Source organism: Pteropus alecto, unplaced genomic scaffold, assembly GCF_000325575.1.
Source record: "Pteropus alecto unplaced genomic scaffold, ASM32557v1 scaffold72, whole genome shotgun sequence".
Lineage (NCBI taxonomy): Eukaryota > Metazoa > Chordata > Mammalia > Chiroptera > Pteropodidae > Pteropus > Pteropus alecto.
Genome location: NW_006436811.1, coordinates 19219660 through 19229908, shown reverse-complemented (window position 1 = coordinate 19229908; position 10249 = coordinate 19219660). Strand labels below are relative to the sequence as shown.

Below are 10249 nucleotides of genomic sequence, written 5' to 3'. Positions count from 1 at the left end.
CCCTCTTCTGTGGTCTTCATGGAGGTAATACTTTGGTATTCTGCTGGGTTCTGAGCGATAATTAACCTGATTACAAGGTCTTATTGGGCCTGCAGTATGTGAGAGAAAACAATTCTTGTTGAGATAAGCCACTGAGAATTTGGAAGTTGCTACCAAAGCATAACCTATTCCATCCCAACTATACATGGGATAAACAGAGTGGAGGTTGCCGATCAGGTTTCGTGGAATTGTAGTTGGTACAGAGTCTCTCATGTGGGGCTATGGGTAAAGTGGGGTGAGTGGTCACTGAACCATGAGTGGGAATTTGAGATTCAGTAACCCCCAAAACTGATGGGACTGATTCAAAGCCAGGAGTCTTTATTTCAAAAGAAAATCACTACAATAATAAACTGAGAGGAACCTGAACCAATCACTAGAAGTCTGTGCTATCCCTGGTATGATTAATACATGTGTCTGAAGACAATTAATTGTAATAATCTTGTATTAAGATGCAGGAATGGGGCCAGCATGGTGTCTAACTTATATGTTGAGCATACAACTTAAGCTCAGCAAATGTTACCTGCCTAATTCATCTTCCCTTTCCTTCTTCTTTTATAAGATCCTGTATCTGCTATTTATTTATCAAATGGATGAAAATGTTTGAAATGAATAGCCTTAGAAATGCTACCTATAGGATAATTTACTTTTGCATTTTAGTGTTCCTATAATTAAGTACTTCATATGCAAGCATAAATGTGCTCAGAATTATTTTCTTGCTTCTTTTATTTGTAGTGAATAAGGGATGACCTCATAATTTTTAGATTAGAAGAGTAAATGTACCAAATATTTTCTTCATTACATAGTTTTATTCTTTGTTGTATTTGTATGGATATCTATAGAATACTTTTAATCAAAGTATTTCATTTGGTGACTATATGGGTGCAGATACTGTGATAAGATAGGATAAATTTAACATATCTTAACAATTGGCTCTGATGTCTATATAGGCAGTGAAGGGCTGTGCAGGGAAAAAGCTGTGCACTTGATTAAAATATGTGGTTGTGGCAGTTTTGTGTAATCTATAGTAATTTATTAGAAAACTTCTAGGAGACTATAGAATCAAAGATTGTTGAATAACATCTGGTACTTGGGGATGGACAATCAGAAAGGAATCAAAAGGCATGACAAGTACAGAAACATATGTAAACATCCTATAGAAAGGGTTGAAACTTGAAGTTTTGTCAGAATCTAGTATCCAGTGATCAAGATAAAATACAATTCACCAGTTACTGGCACCAGAATCTCATTATTTCCTTGCCTTACAATTTTTTTGTGTGTGTGCAAATGAACTGACAAGACCAACATTTCTAAATGTCTGTCTACTGAATGCTCTACTAGGGTTAAAAGGATGAATTAAACATAATACAGGAGTTCATAGGGTTTAAGCACAACAGTCAATTTAATGCATAAAAATACACAGGGTTTAGAAAGAAAGCAAAAGTTGAACTGAGTGTTAACATTTCTGGTTTAAATTAAATTATGTGGGGAGTGATCACAATATCATAGAGTTAATAAGAATCTTAGTATTTATCTAGTCTAATCTTTTAACCAATCAAAAATCTTTTGTGCAGGTCAAACAGCCTTCATTTCAATATTGCCAAATGCTGACTTGAGAATAAATCACATCCAACATTTTTGGTATGCAGGTAGTTTACTAACTTTAAATTTTCCACTTAGCAATTATTTTTCCAATGAGAAGTTTCTAGATACATTAATTATACTATTTGAAGCCCTAAAAAGAAATGTTTCTTAATATTTCATAAGCTGAATTCAATGTTTACATGGCAAAAATAAAAATAAGGGCTAAAATCAAAATTGAAATATTTTTTCCTATAAATTAATTTGATAAAATTTCAGAATTAAGAAGACCAGTGTATGAGTGTAATGGCCTTTTATAATACTAATAGACTTGTATAGACTATATGCTAAGATTATAAAGTTCGAACATTAGTACCGTAAGCCTATTCTAAACTTGTACTTTGAAGTCTAGGAATCCTAGATATCAACTATAAAGCTATTTAACATGATAGTGAGAAAATGAAGTCTTTGTTGTTTGACTAGTTTATTTGCAGATTTAGGAACTTGCCTCTAACATACTGTGTCTAATGAGCTGGTCAAAAATAGAAATGATAACTCTATTTTATTCACAATTCATTGATATCTTGGTACATAATAGGTGATTTTTGTACCTTAGTGTTTTTAAAATAAATAAATATATCTTAGATTTAGCACTACTTACAATGAAAATGCCTTTAAGTTACAACAGTGGACAAAATTTAAGGGAGAAATGAGAAAAAGATTGCCAAGAACTATTAACTATTTTAACAGGTGACATAGTCACTCAATGTCTTAATAACGAGATAGACAACTCATGCAAATTAAGGTTAGCCAGTAGTGTAAAAGCAATAAAGTAATGTCTAAAAATGTAAGAGAATGTAAGAATTTTAATGAAGCTTTAAAATGGAGCTTGCATTTATATTGAGTCATTCATCTCAATAAGACAGTTGACAGGTTTGTATAAGAGACAAAAGCCATATTAAATTGTGCAGATTCAGTAATATTATTTAGAGGTCAGATTATTTAATATAATAATGGATAAGATTTTACTATAATCCTATAAATAATATAATAAACACATATTAAAATGTCTTCCAATAAAGTCACTTTGGGAGAACATATACATTTTTGAAGATGATTGAAATTTGGCTTTTAATTTCAAACTCCTCACATTGAAATTACCTTTATAGTCAGTTTCTAATTCACTTGAAGAATAATAAGGATCATTACTAGGTAGTTACATCTTGTTTGAGCTCTTTCTAAAGAAATGCATTTATTGTAAAAGGATAAAACTTTGCCACCACTGACAATATTGAAAAGAAAATGCTGCTGGTCCAGAGGTAAGATGAAAGAGAACCTAATAAAGTGCTTTGAGCAATGACAGCATCACTGAAATAAATGGACATCTTTCCAAGGAAATTCTGTGTTGCTGACAACGTTCATTTGTTCCGGGAAGCACTGTCTGGTGGGTGCAAAAAAAAGAGCTTCCATACATTTCATTCTCTTTCACAGCTGCTTCTTTCCTTACCAAGTTCTTAAATATGGGTGTCAGCTAAGGTTCTGCCATTTGCTCTTTTTTTCCCCCTCATTTGATGTCTCTTGTATTATTTAAACTTCATCACTGGCTACAGTTATCACTGTTATAACTATCAAATATATACCACCATGCACATTTTTCTTTTAAATTTGAGAATATATCCAGCCTTTTGTTGGACTTCTCCACTTGGATATTCCACAGATATTTCAAGTTCAACATGAGTGAAATAAGGCTCATCAGTTACTTTCTTACAAGACCCCCAATCTGTTTTTTTTCCCCCAGATCAGTAAAGAGAACCACCATCTGGCCAGTCATCCTAGCCAAATGTGTATGCTTACCCTAGATTCTGCCTTCTCTTCTATCCCTTGCTACAATAGGCCATTAAATCCCTTCTAGAATATCTCCTCACTATTCTCTCTTCTCCATTCCCACTATCACTTTATTCAGGTCCTTATAATTTCTCCTTGGAATGTCACAGGTTTAAACAGGTCTCTTTGACGCCTGCTGCTTTCTTACAACCCATTTTCAACAATATTGCTAGAGAAATTTTTCTAAAATGAAAATATGTCATTTGCCCTATGTTTGCCAATGCATGTCCTTTAACTTTTGCAGAAAACATTTAATTTTCTTTTTGTTAATGCCTTTCTTTTTCCATGGCCACTGCCTGCCATTGTATACAACAGTAGTGAAGAATCACACATGAGGGGCCAGCTTTTCTCTGCTTTTGTTTCTGACTTTCATGAAACTCAGGTTAGTGCCACCTCATGTAAGATGCCTACCTTGAGTAATGAGAATGACTTAGTATTAGGTAAACTTTATGTCTGGAACTTGCTTCTTTTCTCTGATAAAGAGCTTTTCTTGAAGGTAAATTTTTTGGTATTTGTGGTGTTTTTTTTTTTTTTAATCTCTTTCCAAGACCTAGCAGAGAACCATCAGGTGTTCACTGGCCACATGAAAAAATAAGGCTTTCCCATATTCTAGGAAATGTAAAACTGAAAAGATGAAAGATCCTTTTAGAAAAGGTTGGTTTTAGCCTACGATGAATAATCTAATTATACATTTATTTCAATGAAAAAAGATACAGTAGAAATTAAAATTATGTTGTAGTGAAATAGTCTATTATTTTAAATACAGAGGAAATTAAACAGTGCAATTCATTTAAATCTATTATGCAGAATAATTAGCAGAACATTTAAAAATTATGGATGGATTTAGGGACCCTATTAACATTTTAAATACAGAATTTGACAAAAACATGGAAGAATCCAGCATTTTATTATTTTTAAAATTTAAAAGGATAAAGATGATTTATATGTGAATACTAGCATAGCTCAGTATCATCATCTGCCACTGACTAATGCTTATAATAAAACATATTTTAAGACTATATTTTATTAGCACAGATCATGGAGACCTGCAGAAATGAAAATTTAATGGAAACTAATATATAAGAGAAATATTTCAGATTCACGATCTGTTGTTCCTCCTCAAAGTATCATAATAGCATCAAGATGAACTCAAATCTGAAAACATAACATAAAGAAAAAGACTTAGTTTTACTATAAGTTATGTAGATTTCAAGTATGTCTAGATGCTACATTGTAAATGTATTTATATAGGTATTATTCTACATTTAGATGATTTTTAAAAAATGATTTTAATCAATAAAACACGTATGAACTAAACATCTTAACATAACCTTAAAATTTTTTAAAAGAAAAAAATCTTCAGAGGTACTCCATATTGTACAAATATAAATTTTTATATTGTAGCATTTATATTTTTACATTAAATTATGAAAACCACAATTAATAAATACTAGAAACCTTGAACTTCAAGTCCTCAGGATATCTGAAAGTAAATATTATGATTACATCTCTTGCATATGGACTTTCATAAAGCTTACCTTTATGAAGAATCTATAGTGAGGTTGGGGAGAGATTAGGTTTTAATTGAAAATTTTTAATTGTTTACCTTAGGTAAATAGGAACTATCATAAATACAGAATTACGTGAAATTTTAGATAAATTATAAGGCTTCACAGAGTTATTATGCTTCTTGGGTCTCTTTGGGCTCCATTTCCCGAGTCTTAGAGATAAGTGCCTACCCTCCTTTGCCATTACCAATAATTATGTGAAGAAATTTAAGAAAGATTAGCAGTAGCTTAAGCTGAATTATATATTGCAAATCCATCTAAGGCTATTTATCAATTATTCATGGAAATAAAGAAGCAGGTGTACAATTCCTCTATTTACACTCCTTGCCCAGCTTCCATTTTGACCCATAGAGAGTCTTACTACATTTATACACCCTCAGGTACCTTGTCCAAGAGTAAAAACATAATAGCACCCACAAGGGCATTTATTCTCTGACAATCGCCTGCTTAGAAATTGGTATTTAATTATCATCACCAGAGTAGTGTGTTATTAATACGGTACTTTATAACTACTTTCTAATATTTCAAACTAAACTTTTATGTTTATTGTTTCTACATTTTTCCCTTATTGCACTACAAAATCATTGGTGCTGGTATTGCTGATAATATCAATTCGAAATTTGATTTTATGACAATAATATTTTCAACTAAATCAGTATTTCATATTGTTCATAATATCCAAAAACAATGAATAAATTCAACTATTTAAAAAAACACATATGTAATTTATGTACATATTTGGAAGGATGAGTTGAATTATGGAATTAAACACACAATAGGCTGTATAATTTCTAAAATTTGATTTTTTATATATATACATAGGTGTATATATACATGCATATATAATGTTATATGAAGCCTATTTATACTGTGTTTTAAAATATTGAATTACATTTTATTTTATACTTTATTATAAATAAGAAAATATTATTAGAAATACTAAATCATATTTTACTTTTCCATAGCAAATCTTTAGGATCAATTAAATTATTTGGTAATGTAAATAAATATTCTCCTGAAAATACATATAAGCATAAAACAATATGTCTAAATTAATTTTAATTATTAACATATACATTCCAGTATATTAAAAAGTGATGACATCAGAAATTATAGTATTCTCTCATAGAAGGTTTCTATATAAAGGTAGAAGTTACTTTTATAAAACAAATGGCAAATCCTTGTGATGTGGTTCTTCTAAATAAGTCAGTTGTAGACCTCTACTGAACTATTACATCTGTACTGTATATTTGAGTATATAGTCCCATGGCCATCTGTAGAAGGAACTCAAAACCATGCCTATAATTTTAAAGCTAAGAGAAATGAAAATAAAAAATAAAAAAGACATATGATGGAAAAAGCTGAGTTTGAATACAAATCTGCATTCTAATTTTACCCTGTGCTACTTATTTAGTAGGGTTTTCTGAGGAAACCACATAAGCCCTCTGAGCCTTACCGTGTTTTTGTAAAAAATAGGGCTATAAAAACCTACCTTAGAAGTTATTATCTGGACTCAAAGAGGTCACTGGAGTTAAAGCTCAAGATAGAACTGAGATCATAGTTGTAGAAACTCAGTAAATTATTTATTTTGTTATAATAATCATGAAACACTTAAAATTTTTGAATAGCTTTTTATTTATGATTGTGTTTTCACCATTTGAAGACACAACAATTATTTTGGTCTAAGTGTCTCAATTGTAAACAATTTGCTAACCTTTTATTTTTATCTTTTTATGATGATTTAAAATTACTTCAAGTTGAAACAAAAATAACAACAAAAGTTAATAGATGACATATATATAAAAATTTATTTTATATTGTGCCTTAAATGATCTCAGTGTTTTTTGGAAATTGTGCCTTGCATAAGCTATGCTGACTTTAAATAGAAAGGTCAAAATTTAATAATTTGTAAGAGGAAATTAATTTTAGAAGACTCCAAGTACAGTTTAATAATTATAACTAATACAATTTTGTAAGATAATTTTTATTTGCCCTTTGCTCTTTTTAAAAATTTGTTTTTGTTTTTATCTACAAATATTTATTATATTCTTTAGGACACTCTCTCAAGTATGTTTAGTCTAGGTTCACTTTAGGGATGAGCAAATGGATACCAACAGCATAGGTGGTTATGAGAAAAATCAGGCTTTTTTCACTATATACATATATATATATATAATTTTGGTAGGTTTAAATAGCAGGATATATAATTGATCAATTTAAGTGGCTAAAATGTCTAAAATAGATGCATTAAAAGCCCTTATTAAAACTGCTGTACAATGATAAAGGGATCTTAGTTTTTAAAATTATTTATTTCATGTTTTCTTTGATTTAATATTTGGAAATACTCTGGATCTGAACAAAATTTACTGAAATTTTGTTTTACCATAGCAAAAACAAGTAATTATTGAGCAGCAGGCTCTAATGAGATTAGAATGAAAAACAAAAACAAAAACAAAAAATGAAGGACATTGTGGAATGGTGTTCATGAGAAAAACTGTAGCAAATGTGTTTTGCATTACTAATGGTACAGATATTTGTTTTTACACGCTTTGGTTTTAAATTGTCCTTGTGAAAATTGATGATGCTAGCTTCAGATATAAAAGCTGGTGGAAAGAGTACACTTTAAATTTTACTCACTGATGTTAGAAGTTATTGGATGCTATTAGAAGCTCTTTTAGAAAGATTTATGATAATAAGTATTCATCGCAAAGCACATCATTCCCGAGAACAAAAAGTGATGTTGCATTCATTTTGTATGATTAACGATTCACATGTAATGAGGAAAAATGCTAAGGACTAATCTACAATTGTAAATGGAAAGGAACTTTATAAAGAGATTTTTCTTGTTAATGTTAACAAAAGAAAGAAATCTTGCATATGCAAGATATTTGCAAGTATTTACATCAGCTAACAACAAACATTATATCAAGTAATAAGACAATCTGTTAATTTGTATCATAATTAAAAATTCACATTCTGTAATATCACAGAACTCTAAACATGTTTAATAAAACTTAGATGGTATATTTATTTTGTTACTCCAGATATGATATTAATGAACTGGCTGATTCAAGTCTAATTTGCATAGTAAGTGAAAATAATTAAAATTGGTCTTTCATTAAAAGCTCACAAGAAATGTTTAATTTGTATCGTATTTGCAGGAAGGCGAGCAGCAGAGATTTTTTTCAATTCTAGAACATGCCACAAGATCAGTTGTACAAGGAAACAAATTAGGTGTATTGTTTGGTTATTTCCTTGCCATTGGGCTTTGGAAGTATAATCACATATTTCAAGGGAGTGTGATCTAAACTTCCTTGGAGTTAAACTGATAAACACAAAATGAGAAAAGTTTGCTTTTATTGCTGGTGCAGGTATTTTTTCTTTTTTACCTGTGTGAATGAATTGCTTATTTGAATTGCATCCCTCAGTGTGGGGAAGTTCACAACCAAATACATGTCACTGCTAAAATATTAGATTCTCATTAAGAAAATAAACCTAATTCACTTTGAAGTTTTTTTAACTTTGCAAAAATTATAGAAAATATACATTAAAAAATAAGATTGTTAAAATCTCATTTGAAATATTGATGGGACAAATTCATTAGAAAAGACACACACACACAAAAACACCCTATACTTTTTCACTAATAAAATCATTTTATTTTTTAACTTCTTTCTTATCAGCTCCATTTGCTTTTTCTTTCTCTGAATATAGCCGAATCACTTTCCATACGCTGTTTATCTGTGGTGTGTTAAAACCAAGTCATTGATCACCTATTCTCTGATTAATTTTTAAAGCTCTCTTCCTTTGGATCTGACAATAAAATTTATATACTTGCATTATCCAATGTCCTATTCTGAATACAAGTTTTCTTTCCTGCTTCCCCACCCCCTACACACACCTTTTCTTACCTTTCGTGGCTCTATTCTCAAATGGTTTACCTCCTTTCCTTTGAAACACATTTTTCCTCTTGCTTATATCGACTTTTGGTATACTTATGATTGTATAGATTAAATACCTTGGAGAACTCAATAAAGTTCTTTCATTGATTGTCTGACTCCAAACCTTGCTCCTATTACATTCTGATCCTTGAATTCTCTTGATCCACTCTCTGCCAATGACCTATTACATGTATTCAATTTCTGTTTCTCTGCATCCTGAAGTATCAAGTTCACTGAAACAGACATCTCTCTCCTGATGTGGTTAAGAAGTGTTGAAGCAGGGTGACTTCTAGTTTAGGACTAAAACAAAAACAAGTGCGATGAATCACACCGCAGTTAACTCTTTATATTATCAAGCAAGGGGATGAGGTTTCTTCTTTTATTTTATCATGTGGGGTATTCATTCCAATCTCCTGACACAACTTCACAGAAACTGTGTAGTCTAATGCTTAAGATGGTAAGCTATAAAGCCACAGAGTTAAAATTCCAGTTCTCTTACCTAAGATCTGTGTGAACTCAAGTTATGCTCTTCAGAAATAGAGACCATTGAAATATTTCAGGTTCCTTGCTCTGCAGGGACCAACTCTATAAAAATTATGGCATGAAAAAGAGAATGTTTGTTCCCTGGAGTAGGTAGGTCCCCCTACAGAAGGAAGTGGAGGGAAAGGCTGGCCCCACAAGCCCAGTTCTCTAAATTTAACAGTCAGATAAATCATTCCTACCTTAGAAAGACATAACTGTAGAGATGGAGCAAGAGGCCTCCAGTATTACTTTAGAAGGCCCTGCACAGGAAAACGTGTAACTAGGGGAGATAGGGTTCCCACTCAGATTAAACGTGACAGATGTGCAAACTAGTTTTTCTTCGACTCGTCCTTGCAACATACCAAACTATTAATTATATTTCACCTAGCCTCCAAAACTTTTGTTCAACCTTTTAGCATCTTAAATATTTTTATTGGAGATGTCTTACTATGATAAAAATAACCTATATAACCCAAAATGTAAAAGTAGCCATTATGAATAAACTCTAAAAAAATGAATTAATAAAAATTTTACAACCTTCTACATTTAGAGGTCACCCCTTGCCACATTAGGAAAAAATGAGGACACATTTCAGGAAATGTCGCTCAAATTAGAATTTTAATGATTGTTGAGTGTGGCAGCCTATTTCCTTTTTTCGTTTTCCTGTTCTGCTTCACCATCATCCCATTTCTTCAGCTTCCTTCCTCTTCATCCCTC

General features: G+C 31.1%; 1 long non-coding RNA gene across 1 annotated transcript in view; it reads right to left on the bottom strand.

Annotated features, from left to right (window-relative positions):
- The window catches only part of LOC112481387, a 56048-nt gene extending 46746 nt beyond the window's left edge, over positions 1-9302 (bottom strand). Inside the window, exon 1 of the long non-coding RNA XR_003046892.1 lies at positions 8981-9302. This is a non-coding gene — a long non-coding RNA (uncharacterized LOC112481387). The remainder of the gene's footprint in view (positions 1-8980) is intronic.
- Positions 9303-10249: the final 947 nt, after the last annotated feature.